This window comes from Danio rerio, chromosome 1 (assembly GCF_052040795.2).
Source record: "Danio rerio strain M-AB ecotype USA chromosome 1, GRCz13ab, whole genome shotgun sequence".
Taxonomy (NCBI): Eukaryota; Metazoa; Chordata; class Actinopteri; order Cypriniformes; family Danionidae; genus Danio; species Danio rerio.
This window is the reverse complement of record NC_141021.1, coordinates 14,485,375-14,500,126: the sequence shown is the minus strand read 5'-3', so window position 1 is coordinate 14,500,126 and position 14,752 is coordinate 14,485,375. Positions and strand designations below refer to the sequence as shown.

The window sequence follows — 14,752 nt, the reverse complement described above, 5'->3', positions numbered from 1 at the left end:
CCCTTCCAGCCGCATCTCTGGGAAACATCCACACACACACTCATCCACTAGGGACAATTTAGCCTACCCAATTCACCTGTACCACATGTCTTTGGATTGTAGGGGAAACCGGAGCACCCGGAGGAAACCCACACGAAGAACATGTAAACTCCCTACAGAAACGCCAACTGAGCCGAGGTTCGAACCAGTGACCCAGCGACCTTCTTGCTGTTAGGCGACAGCACTACCTACTGCTCCACTGCCTCGTCAATTTTTTTGTTTTATTAGTTTACATGTTTAGCAGTTTATTGGTTTATACATACATTTACTTTTTTTTTTTTGAAGGGGGGCAGGGTCTCATCTTCATTTTTGTCCTCGGTTGATCACATGCTTGATTGTTATCAACATTTTATTGCAATTTATTATAATATAGTTTTTTTGGTCTAACCCTTGTGAATGCTGAATATATCGTGCAGTAAAATACAATGATTAAGTGCACTGCAATGGTCGCTTGCCCAGTTATTGAATTGTAATTTCTATTAGTGTTTTTTTTTTTTCTATTCAAGACAATATAACATTTATGATTACTAAAACTGTCAGTTAAAGTTTATTTAATTACATCATTAATCACATTCTTTAACCTTTCAGAATTATTAGCTGTCGGATCAGAGATTAAAGTCCCATAATGAAATCTGAAAGCAAAATGAACAGAAAACACCTACACACAAGCTACACAATTAGAAACCATTTAGGAGGAAAAACAAACTATCTTTTGTATTCTGCAGAATGATGCGAGTAAATGTGACAATTATTATTATTATTATTATTGGGTTAACTCAATTATCTCTTTGAAATGATTGTTGCTATTAGTTTATATTAATAGCTTGCACAGTCTTTGTTATATTAATGAAACGTTTCTTTTTTGTTAACGCATTTCAGACATTCACAATAGTACTATTATACACAGTGCACAAAAACAAAAAGTGCCATTCACTGTTGCATTAAGCAACAACGGAGCGTCACGCCTCGTAATAGCCACTCTGCAAATTGTTAGCGATGCTGTCATCTAACAGTCTGTTTGTCACGGATGTACACTCTCAGATAGATGCTTCCAGTTGAAGCTCTCGCTGTCTCAGAGAGCAAACGCTCTATCAAATTCATTCGCTCTGTTAGACAGATGCCTAGAGTGAAATGCTGTCATTGTGGAGCGGCTTGTTTTGTCCAGCTGTTCCTCAGAGGCTTGCGTCTGTTTGTCCTGGTCCACTGTTTCAGCCTGACCTCATGAATCCATTAGCGCACTTGTTCTATTCTCTCGTCCCCTTTATTTCTCTAAAGACTCCTCTAAAGACGGGAAAAACGACCCCATGTGAGTGTAAGGGAGGGGAAACCCCTTGTAAATAAATCTGAGCAGATGGACTAAGGCACACTCTTCACATTAAGTGGCATGGATCTCTGAGATATGAGGTGGCTTGTCATTGGCACTGTTATCAGCGAGGGCAATGTGAGTTGAGTGTTGTGTTTGTGGTTTGTGCATGTGGCTTGTGTGTGTGTGTGTTGCGTGTTATTAATAGGTGATGTGTGTCGCGCTCGCAGACGATAGGCCTCTCGATTTCCCTTTGCCCATCAGCACTATTGATGAAGCCATTTGGCTGTTTGAGTTTCCCCTCCTACACACACGCTGTTTGCCGCATGTGTGTAAAGCTCATCCTGTTGCTCTTCACGGCCTGAATTCAAGAGGGAGAAATGGAGTATTTGCTCTGGAGTGCCCTACTCCATCAGTGCTCTATGCTAGACATCAGTGGCACACTAAATCTCGCTATTAGAGAATTGATTTGTTAATGAAATGGGAATCTGCAAAAATAATCATGACAATAATAGTATTTTTCTCTGGTGTTTCTTTTGTTGTTATTATTCAAATCAATGTGGTATAATTTTCATATATAGTGAGGGAAATAAGTATTCAACACTTAATGTTTCTTAGAAAACGTATTTCTAAAGGTGCTGTTGACTAGAAGTTTTCACCAGGTGTTGGTAACAACCAAATGAGGATATCCATATATGCTAAGAAAATAATATTAATTAGTTATTAGTTATTAATGTGTTATAGAGTAAAATTACACAGGAAAAAAGAAATGAACACATGATAAACGGGAAGTGTAAAAATGCAGTGAAAGCCCAGACAGCAGCTGAAATCTCTCAGGCTGTGTCCAAAATTGCATACTTATTCCATACTATAAAGTACACTAAAAACAGTATGCGAGTAGAGTAGTATGTCCAAATTCTTAGAATTCGAAAATCCGCATGCGAGAAGTACCCAGGTGACCTACTATTATTTCTGGCGAGTTTCTGAAGTGTGCATTCGATGCTGGCTGTGCTATGACATGTTGTCCTGTGAGAAAATTAAAAAGATAAAAAATAAGGTTTGAAATAGGCATGCAACGATTACAGCTTTTGGATAGATGATTATAGTCTGGCGCAATAGGGAGTGCTCTTGCCCCACAGCAAGAAGGTCGCTGGTTTGAGCCTCGGCTGGGTCAGTTGACCTATGAGTGTGTATGGATGTGTCCCCTAGATGGGTTGCAGCTGGAAGGGCATCTGCTGCATAAAACATATGCTGGATAAGTTGGTGGTTCATTCCACTGTGGCGACCCTAGATTAATAAAAGGGACAAAGCTGAAAAGAAAATGAATGAATGAATGAATGAATGAATAATAAAGGGGGGAGTGCCTTTGCACAAAGCTATTCTAAATAAAAACATTTTAATTTTCAGTCTTTAGCGTAATAAACTTCTTTCTTATTTAAGTAATGCATCTAGCTTACTGTAAAAATGTTGATACTAATGTACAATAGGCAGTTTTTTATCATTCATAATAAAATTAAAAGGTTTTTAAATTTTCTAAGAAGCATATTAAAGATATTGACTAAAGACTAAAGATATTGATTAAAGTCCTTGGTTTGTCTTAGTTTGATCTGTTTCTTCATGTCATTCCAGACAAATTGGCTCTGTGGAGCACTGGCTGTTGTCCTTGAGCAGAAATAATCTCACTGTATAATTACTATTAGTGACAAAAAATAATGTTTAGAAATGTAATGTTTTACATTTCTAAACATTATACTAGACTTTCATTTCCATATATTCAAACCTTTATTGCATATATTCAAGATTATATATATATATATATATATATATATATATATATATCTATATATATATATCCAAGATTCATTCCATATATTTGAGATTCATTACATTTATTGAGACATTTATTCAGTATTCATATATATATATATATATATATATATATATATATATATATATATATATATATATATATATATATATATATATATATATATTCATACATATAAGATTTGTTTCATATATTTAAGTTTCATTCCATATTTTCAAGATTCATTCCAAATTTTCAAGATTCATTCTATACATTCAGGATTCATTCCATATATTCAAGATTCATTCTATATTCAGATTTTATTCAATATATTCAGACTTTCATTCCATATATTCAAAATTCATTACATATATTCAGGATTCATTCAATTTCTTCAAACTTTCATTCCATATATTCAAGATTCAATCCATATATTTATCTTTCTTTCCACATATTTAAGATTCATTTTTTTATATAAAAAATTTGTTTAATATATTCAAGATTAATTCCATATTGTCAATATTCATACCATACTTGTAAGATTCATTCCATATTTTTAAAATTAATTTCACATATTCACGATTCAATCCATATATTCAGGTTTCATTGCATATGTTTAAGATTCATTCTATATATTCAAGTTTCATTCTATATATTAACTTTTATTCAATGCATTCAAACTTTTATTCCATATATTCAAGTTTCAGTTAATTCTATAAACTCAAATTGTCATATACATTTCAGATTGTCTTACACAAGCTTACAGTAACCTTAAAAGTCAACTAATCAATAGTAATTGTTAGAATAGAGTAGAAATATTTGGTAACTGAACTGTATAGGTTAGGTTTGGTTTTCAGGTGCAGGTTCAGTTTTAATATCTATTATTACCTAGTTATTACCCAAAAATAATAAATATTACATTGAATAAGTATTATGTGTATGCTGAATTGAACTGCAAAATAAAGTACTACTTGTGTATCTCATGCCAAATTGATTTTTAGAAAAGTTCAGACAGGTGCTATTCAGCAGTGAGAAAATAAATTATACATTTATTTGTTTATTTATTTATTTGAAATCGTGAAGACTGTGAGAAGGGCATAATTAGTGACTGAGGTAGTGCTGAAGTTGCCTTGAATCTGGAGTCAGATGCTGTAGTATTGATGAAAGATTGTTGTGTCCTTTCTCTGCATGTGTGTGTGTGTGTTGTCTCCACAGAGCTGATGTTGGTGCCAGGCTGTATTGATCAGTCCTAACAGTTATCCCAGCCCTTTAAACTCAGCCCAGGACTGCTGCAGCACAGAATTAAATGAAAGAAATCCCTCTGAGACAACGGAATGGGGAGTGTGGAACAGGCAGAGGAAAGGAAGGAGTGAAAGAGTGAATGGAAGTCTGTTTGATAAAGAGTGTTCAGGGCTGAGGGCTAGGATTTCAACATGTTGAAGATCTCAGAGCTTCATTGATCGAACGTCTTCCTCTCAACCACACACACTGACCATCAAACCATCAAAGATCACACAGGATCCCACACCTATGGATCAGGCTTCCAGGAACCCGGAGAGTTACCGGTACATGCTCACAAAGCTCTTAAACAACACAGAGTGACGGCATTCTCTTAAAGGTGAAAATTGTTTTCTGTTTTATTTATTAGATTTTTTTTCTTGACACTATTGCACTTAGAAAAGCTCAGAACTGACCTGCTTTTCCAGATCATGGGAAGATTTCAGGGTTTCTCAGAGCATTCATTTTCTGTTTAAAGGTTTAAATTTTTTTTTTCTGAGCCCATTGGTAGATGTTTAATTAGACACTTTATTTTGATTGGTCTATTTGATAACTACACTTCTCACATTTTCATTTTGCTTTTCATGGTATTGTATACTGATAAAAAAAAATTTTCATATTTGGATTGAAAAATAAGACATATTTAGGAAGATCATATTTTTAGGGATTTGGAAAATAGTTATGGAAATCTCAAACTAGGGATGCAACGATTACCCGATTTCACTATTAACCACAAATTAATTCGTCACGGTTAATTAATCGTACATGCTTCTCAACACAGTCTTTCAGCAGCAACTAAACAACGTTATGCCAACTGTTTGTTCATTTACTGTGTGTTAGTTCCAAGCTTGTACACCAAGGCTTATATGTATGCACTCCGGATTAACTATGGCTGAGGCTATTGACTAAAGGCCATTCACAATGCATCTTTTGCACGTGCAAAATCGTTATTTTCAATAGAGGCATGTGGCTTGTGCACGCATATTGGGAGTGACGCGCACGGTGTGACGCGCTCATGCTTTCCAGGCGCACCTAGTTGAATAAATGGCGCAAGTGCACCGCGAGTCACGTGACAAGAACTGGACTGATCAGCTTCATACCTTTTATGGAGAAAACACATTTCTAGCCCAAAGAGGGAGAGAAAAAATAAAAAATGAAAAGTACCAAGCCATTTTGTAATATAGTTGATCAAAAGTGCCTTTTAGACAGCGGTTCAGCAGCCTTTAACTACATTTATAGCTAATAGCTTTGATTTAATAATTTAATAATTGTTCTTATATTTATTTTCAGTGTAAAGTTTTTACTTATGTTTAAATGCCAAAAACTTTAAGTCCAAAGAGAAATGGACTATTGTTTGTTTTTTATTAATATTAGTGATGTATTATTTGGCTATTGGGCAGCAGTAATAAAACTTGAAAACATAAGAAGTTTTCATGTGATTTTTCTAAACTAGTATTGTTTTGAAATTATTGAATGCATAATGATAATAATCATAGATCATCATAGTCTCATAATAACTGTTAAAATTAGATTTTTTTTTTTCTCAGACTATAATTATTCATTCATTCATTTTCTTTTCAGCTTAGTTCCTTTATTAATCTGCAGTCGCCACAGCGGAATGAACCGCCAACTTATCCAGCACACGTTTTACACAGCGGATTCCCTTCCAGCTGCAACCCATCTCTGGGAAACATCCACACACACTCATTCACACACATACACTACGAACAATTCAGCCTACTCAATTCACATGTACCGCATGGACTGTGGGGAAACCGGAGCACCCGGAGGAAGCCCACATGAACGCAGGGAGAACATGCAAACTTCACACAGAAACACCAACTGCCCCAACTGAGGCTCAAACCAGCAACCTTCTTGCTGTGGGGCGAGAGCACTCAATCGTTGCATCCCTATTTTAAACCTTATTTTTTATCTTTTTAATAAACCAAAAGTTATCTAAATCAGAACAATCTTTGATGGACTTTTTGTCTTTAATTTATGTTTAGAGAACAAAATGATGTGTTGTGCTCTCTACGAATTATTCATTATATTTTGACTTAAAATTTACCTTCATAAAACCTCCAAAATGTTTGCATCTAGAAAATGGGCAAGTAAAAGTAAACATGAAAATTTGAACTCGCATTCAAAAGTTTAGTGTGAAATTTTTTTTTTATCTAAGCTTGCATTCAATTCAATTCAATTCAATTCAGCTTTATTTGTATAGCGCTTTTACAATGTAGATTGTGTCAAAGCAGCTTCACATAAATGGTCATAGTAACTGGAACAGTATGGTTCAGGTTTTAGAGTTTAAGTTCAGTTCAGTTCAGTTCAGCTCAGTTCAGTTTGATTTAATCATTACTGAGAGTTCAAACACTGAAGAGCAAATTCATCGATGCGTAGCTCTACCAATCCTGAACCATGCGAGGCAGTGGCGACAGCGGAGAGGGAAAAAAACTTCACCTGATGAGAGTGAAGAAAAAAACCTTGAGAGAACCAGACTCAGTTGGGCACGACCATTTTAATTTCTCCGCTGGCCAAAAGTCTTGTGCAGAGCTTCATTCGCCGTGGTTTAGGCTGGAAGATGGCCTCAGCGAAGACTCGTCTGTCCCTGGAGCGTCGCTGGAATCAGACTCATGTTCTCCACTCCCCACGACCATCAGCGCAGCAGCAGCTCAGGATATGGCCTGGTCCCGGATATGGAATCAATCATTCATTCGGTTATAAAAAAAAACTAAATAGTAAAAAAAAGGTACAATGTATTCTAACTGTTTAAGATTTTAACTTTTTTTTTTGTCACACCCATGCATAATTGGGAAGATGCTGAAGGACTTTTTAAATTTTTTTAGTAACCTGGGTCAAACGCTTGTGGTGAACTATATGTTGTTACAAAATCGGCACGTTTAAGGTCTTTTTTTTTTAAATCAATGATCTTAGCTGCCTGACTGTTATATGTTATAAAGGGATTCTCAGAATCTACATGAAGCACTGCATTAAATGACATTTTTCCAGGCTGTGTCATTAAAATATGAAAATTAAATTTACCCAGGGATTTTCAGTGGAGTTTATGGGCGCATGCTTGTAAACAGCTTTTCATCTATTATTACGCTTTAACAACTAAATGAATGCTAAAGTCTAGTTAACTTATTATATTTTAATTGCATAACAAATTTGATGCTGTAAAAGTTTATCAACAGGAAGACATGCCAGCTATGCATATACCTTGTTTTCATCTCCCCATTGTAATATATCAAGTTATACAAGAAACACGTTTATTTGAAATAATAAATTCAATAATGTTTCTTTCTTGTTGATCAAATTAAAGTATACATTTCTTTAAAAAATATATTAATGCTTTTGAATTGTAGTATAAGAGGAAAAAAAAACATCTATAAAGTCACAGTGAATTTTGAATGGTAATTCGGGGTGTTCACACTTGGGCAGTTTGGTTGGATTAAAACGAACTCTGGTGTACCATTAAAAGGATAGAATGTTCACACATCCCTGTTTTTTTTCTTCTTCTCATCATAGTCGTGATAGATTGTGATAGTTGCCCATTACAGTTCAATGTGTGTGTCCTTGCAGCAGATCTTTGTTTGTGTGCTGTTGCAAAACTCGTAGAGCTGTTTTGATTCCTTTACACATTTTATTATTTATTATTTAAGCTCTTTGTGAGTTCTCAACTGATAAAAATACCATCACATATACACACATACATACAGCATTGAAATGGATGGTGGCAGTTCAGTCGCAAAATATATCATTAAAGCCTTATTTCCGTTTAGGTCAGTTCTTAAAGTCTTGTAGTCGTCAGTCTTATATACTGTCTTGCTTGTATATTGTTAATAGTTTCTCCGGCAAATCACCAACTGGGGCAACTAAAAAAAAAATAATGGTTTGAAGAGACAAATTAAATTAATGCAGCTATATAAAAAAGTCTTTTAATGAGAGTTGTGACAAACTTATTAAAGATTGAATTATTTTCAGTTGCTTCAACATTGCAAGTCACTGTCAGTGTGTACTGTACGTTTAGACATGAATAATTGAATCTGCCGTACTTATGTCACTACAAACTGACTTTGATAGAACTGGAAGACTTTGATTTAACTGGAAGAAATTACACAAGATGTATAAATAGATTCACGTTTAAAAAAACATAAATAAAAAATTACGGGTGCTTTCACACTTGGTTCAATTGCATGGGCCGTACCAAATTCGATTGTCCCTCCTTGCAAATATTTGAATGGTCTTGCATGTATTTAGGTCTTTTTACATATAAAAACGGAGACTTCTGTGTTTTTAAGAGTTTTGCAAGTTCACTAAAAGCTGGCTGGAATTATTAGATAAATAAAACTGAAAAATTATTATTTTAAAATAATTTGTAATAATAACTTCTTGTGATATACTTATTTCAGTGATCAGTAGTTACTGGTATTTTTTTTCTAAATAAATTTTAGACTTATAGGTGTGCATTTTAATTACTTATGCATCAAATACTGTATGGGCTCCAGACATTTTCTTGATTGAGACATGCTAAGTTCCTCTTTCATCATTTGCAATGTTTCCAAATTGCAGTGTTTGTAATTTTTATTACCAGTTTTTCTATCTGTGGTATATTATTTACTGATTCATTCTGCTCTGGCCTCACCCTGATAAATAAGGGACTAAGCTGAAGTAAAATGAATTAATACATTATTTTCTGTATCGGTCGATCACCAGTAATCGGTATCAGCTGCAAAAATCCTGATCGGAGCATCAATGTGTGTGTGTGCGTGCGTGCATGCATGCGTGTGTGTGTGTAAACATTTGATGTAGACCTACTGGCCATAGACATTATAATTAAAAGCATGGTCTGCCTTCAGTCCATTGCTTCGATATGTAAACCCAACCACCAACTATTGTAATGTCTATACGTACTGCCAGTCTCTGTGCAGGATTAGTTTACGTATGTGAATGTGTGAAGTATCACAACTGATGTATCAACATTCCACTGATTTTCTGAAGTAATTTTCTTGCATTTCAAGATAATCGTGCAGCTCTTTGATATTAAGCTAAACTCTACTTTTTCTATATGCAGTGTTGAATGAACACAATACGTAGTCTATTTCTTTTTTACTTTGGAGAAAAGAGAAGAACAATGTGTCACTGCTTGAATTTAAGTGTGAAAGGTGTGTTTAGGTCTACGTGATGAATTTTTTTGTAAATGAATGCATAAAAAACGCATAGGGAAATTTCTGACCTCAACATTGCACAGCTTCAAAAATAGAAACAGAACAACCCTTCCAACCTTTACTTCCTTGTTGATTTAACTAGAGCTTTAATTTAAATTCAGGATGAGTAAATGATGAGCAAATATAACTTAGGTGGAAAATCTCTTTAAACAGTCCAGTGTACAAAATAATATGTGAAGCGTATAGTGTCCAGCATAAAAGTCTTCAGTCATCGGATTGGTAAAATGGCTTTGGCAGCCATGATTTAAGTAAGGGTCAGGCTCTCTGATTGGCTCTTGTGATCTTATGGCCGCTGTGTAATTGGCAGAGGTAAACTTATGGGCACACTGGCGTGACACTAATATGTCTTGGGACTGTTGACATTCCTGTCCGAATTTACTGCTGTCATCAAGGTCACACTCCTCCTCTTTCTCTCTCTCTCTCTCTCATTCTGTCTGTATAAGCCTTAGACCACAAGAGTGATGACCACTAGTCAAGCTCAGAGAGCAGGGCGAATTCTCTGTCTGTCAAAGCCCTAAAGCATTTTATAGTGAGCTTTACACAAAGCACACAGTTAGATACGCTAGCTTGTTTGGACTTACATACAAAGACCTACAGTATACATAGCGGAATGTTTTTTATAATTGATAGAAATTGAAATCTTCAATTTGGAAACTAGACTTTGTTTATATTACCATATACATCAGCATATTCATTTTTAATTTCTTATCATAATTTGAAAGTTAAAATCTGTAATGTGTGGGGAGTGTTCTTGATCATTTCTTGAAGTTATTTTTTAATATGTACATGCATATATTTATGCATAACTTTCTATTTATCAGTATAAGAATGTCTTAAGCACTAAATCAGCAAATGCGTATGAATATATTACTAGTATACATCTTTGTAATGTAATGTAATATGTATTTATATAGCGTATTTTTTTTCGGGGGTTGGGTTCTCTCCACACCCCTACCAGTGTGCAGCATCCACTTGGATGATGCGACGGCAGTGTTACTATATATATATTTGCAAACTTATTAAAGACTGGTGGATGAAAAATCAGCTATGGCAGTGATAAATCACTTGAATCATTCATACCGTATGTAATCACGTATAAGAAAATATTTAATTTTAGAAATACACTTATACTAATAATACACTCATAATTGGGTATTGTTTAGGGCTATTTCGATATCGGTGGTGATTTGATACTTTCATATTTTATATATTTGAATTGCATTAATACATTTCGTTTGATCATTAGTTTGTTAGCATGAATGCAAGGTTTACATTATGCAATTAACATTATATTAGCTTACTACTAACCTGTGGAAAGACTGTCATCAAAATCGGTGATCTTCTCTTTGGGGATTGAGTCGTCACTGAGCACTTTTGCATGGAAACCATTACTCTGATTTTAAAATGATTAAGCCAATACTTTGATTAAGAGTCTAACATGTAAACAGCAATTTTGATTACCTTAATCCAACTAAATTCTTAATTAGACTTAAGATAAATGGATATAAGACATACAATCCATATTTTACAAGATGGAACTGGGAGAAATATGAGGAGGTGTTGAAGTGTAATGACGTCACTAGAATATAGCTCCATCGATCCTCAATCCTGCTCTGAGCTGACGGTTTACTCCTCAGATGTGACGATTTTATGGGCGTACACGTGCTCTAATGCACATGCTGGGGGAACGAGACGATATGAAATGAAGTGATGCAAATCAAATCCTCTCTTCCTTGAATATGGAAGAGTCATGCTCTTTCTCAGAACTGTGAACTGGATTAGCACCATTTCACTGGAGGACAGACACTTTCCATTCAGAAGAACATTGTGTGATATTGGACATGTAAGGATTCAGACTATAAGGTTTTTTTTTTTTTTGTGTCTTTTTTAAATAAACGAGTCAGTGTGTCAGTTAGTTATTTTTATTCTTTCATTTAATAATTCCTTTTTTTTTTTTGGATGCACAACCTGGTGGTGTTCAGAGCATCTAAGGGTCGATCAGATCACAAGTACATAAGGGAGACACATTTACACCAGGTGTTTTAGCCTCTCTTTTGTCCACTCTTTACTGATTTTTGCTGAGGGGAAGGTTTATGGGTGAGCCTATGTATGGGGCTTTTCTGACATTTCTGTCTAATACTGTGGAAACAAGGTTGCATGGTTTAAATAATGCATGTGAAAGGAGACAACCAAAAGTGTTACTCAGAGCAGCAGCTTTTGTTTCTGTTTGGATTAAAAAAAAAAAAAAAAAAAAAAAAAAAACTACTGTGGATTTGTTAGAATTAATAAGACAGCATTTATCATTTTACTTTTCTTTGTCTCGTTCTTGACTTTGTTTTGATTCTCTGGTCTTAGTCTCGACTTGGTCTCAGTTTTCTGGTTTTGGACTAGTTTCTCTGGTGTGGGTCTTAGTTTTTTTAGTCTGGACTTGGTCTTGATTTGTTGGTTTTGGTCTTAGTTCTTTGGTCTTGACATGGTCTCAGATAGCTGATCATGGTCTTGACATGGTCTCGGTTTTCTGGTCCTATTTTTAGTTGACTGGTGTTTGTCTTGGTTCTCTGGTCTTGACTTAGTCTCGATTTCTTGGTTTTGGTCTTAGTTCTCTAATTTTGATTTTGTCTTGCATTTGGTTAGCTGGTCATTGTGTTGGCATAGTCTCAGTTTTCTGGTCTTGGTCTTAGTTCACTGGTGTTTGTCTTTAGTTCTCTGGTCTTGACTTGGTTGATATGTTGGTCATGGTTTTAGTTCTCTGGTTGTGGTTTTGGTTTGGTTTCAGTTAGCTGACCATTGTGTTGGCATAGTCTTGGTCTTAGTTCACTGGTATTTGTCTTTAGTTCTCTGGTCTTGACTTGGTTGATCTGTTGGTCTTGATCTTAGTTCTCGGGTTGTTGTTTTGTCTTGGTTTCAGTGAGCTGGTCATTATGTTGACACAGTATCAGTTTTCTGGTCTTGGTCTTAGTTTACTAGTGTTTGTCTTAGTTCTCATGTCTTGATTTGGTCTGTTCACTTATTTGGCTTATTATCCTGAGTCAGTCTAAGTTTCTGGTCTTAAGGTGCTTTCACATCTGTGGTTTGGTTCATTTGGTCTAGACCAAAAGCAACAAATGATATGATGCTATTTTTGGGTCCTGGGACCACACTAATTGCTTTGGTCTGAACCAGTTGAAAAGAACCAAAATGCAGTTATGTGACAAAATCCACATCACTCATTGGCCAGATGTTATTGAACGTATTTCCTAAACTGCATTTCGATTGGTCAGAATTAACGTGCGGGAAAATGCCAAAGGAACTCCTACAAGTAAACAAAATGTTACTTTTTTTTAGTTTGGAGGGATGACTGCTCTGGCAGATTGTATCCCTGGTCATAGTCTACTATATAGCTTGTATACATCACTCTAGACAAACTGTACATTTTGAGAATAAAGTGCGGCTGCGGCTAGAAAACTATGTATTATTCATTGCAAATGGTGAAGGTGCATTGCAAGTCACTTCAGGAGGAGGCGTGAATTTAGCTAAACTGCGACATAGTCATCTTTTGGAAATTTTACCAACAATCCATCAGGTAATGTTTTTCCCTCTCACTCTTTCTATGTTTAAAATTGTAGGTAAAACATTGTCAACAAATATTTTTCCTCCTCACCCCATAAGATAAGATAGGGTGAGGCTCATTGGACTACGGCAGCTGAATTAGTCCAAAAGGGTGCAGTACTTTTTATGTTTGGGTCTGTTTTAGTTCGGATCATGTTCTCACCACAAACGAGCCGCTCCAGGGTTCATTTGAAAGCGTACCGAGCCCTCCTTTTTTTGGTCTGCTTTTGATGCGCACTTGAGCGTGATTGCTACATTCACACCTGCCCAGATGAACCACACCAAGTGTTAAAACTAACTCTTGTGCGATTCAAAAAACTAATAAGGTAGGTGTGAAAAGATCCTTACGGTGCATTCACACGGGGCTTCAGCATCAACACTTGACAGAGAGCGTGTCTGAAGTTGGGGCTGACTCAATCGTCATAGCAGCATCAGCCAATGAAATTAGTCAGCAATCGGCTACTGTCTGTGCTGCTGTATTTGCATACAACAATCTGATTAGCTGACACTTCCGACATCGCTTGAAAAGTTGAGAAATCCCAACTTCTACAGCAAGCAACTCCACTGAAGTGGTGCCGACTTGACGCTGTTGCCCCGTGTGAACAGGGCGTTAATCTTAACTAGGTCTTGGTTCACTAATCTTGCTCTTAGTTCTCTGGTTTTCTGTTGTTGGTCTTACTTCACTGGTGTTGATCATAGTTCTCTGGTCTTGGATTACTGATTACTGAATCATAGTTCTCTGTTTCTGGCCCTCACCTGGTCTCTGTTTGCTGATCTTGGTCTTAGTTTACTGGTGTTAGACTTAGTTCTCTGCTCTTGATGTGGTCTCCCTTTTCTTGTCTTGTTCTTAGTTTCTGGTCATGGTCATCTCTTGTTCTTGGTTCTCTGGTTTTGGTCTCAGTGCACTGGTCATGGTATTGATTTGGTCTTGATTCTCTGGTGTTGGTCTTAGTTATGTGGTCTTGATTTGGTCTCTGTTCGGTGTCTTAGTTCTATGGTTCTTTGTGCTTTGACTAAAACAGTTGGTCATGTAATGTTTTTTATCACTGGAAAAAAAAAAAACATAATTATCAGTCAACTCCTTTTTTATAAAATAAACAAAAATGATCACATAGAACTTGCTGGTGCAATGATCTTCCCGAACCTCTTTAACAGACCGGCTCCTTGCAACTTGTAAGACATATCTAAATATACATCTCTTCCATGAGCGCTTGACTGAATCCTGTAATGCGTTGTCTTTTAATGCACGGTCTCTCATTTTTTTCTCTGTGTTGTAGTCTGTACTACTTTGAAACATCATATTTCAGCACTTCTTTTGTATTTCTCATTTGTAAGTCGCTTTGTACAGTGTTGTGAATGCAAAAATAAAAGCAAAATGGAAAAGGGGCTGTCAGGCTCAAAGTATCAGAAGTAAAAGAAAAGCACTCCATATGATGCATGCACCTTATTCCACATCTTCTGAAGTGATGGAGTTTTCCTTTTTCGGTGAACTATTCCATTAAGGAAAGA

General features: G+C 35.8%; 1 protein-coding gene across 18 annotated transcripts in view; it reads left to right on the top strand.

Annotated features, from left to right (window-relative positions):
- The window catches only part of LOC141384915 (uncharacterized), a 547,599-nt gene that overhangs the window by 33,288 nt on the left and 499,559 nt on the right, over positions 1-14,752 (top strand). For all 18 annotated transcript variants that reach the window (XR_015476343.1, XR_015476339.1, XR_015476333.1 and 15 more), the window contains exon 2: positions 4,365-4,767. The gene's annotated coding sequence lies outside the window, so the exon portion shown is untranslated. The remainder of the gene's footprint in view (positions 1-4,364; positions 4,768-14,752) is intronic.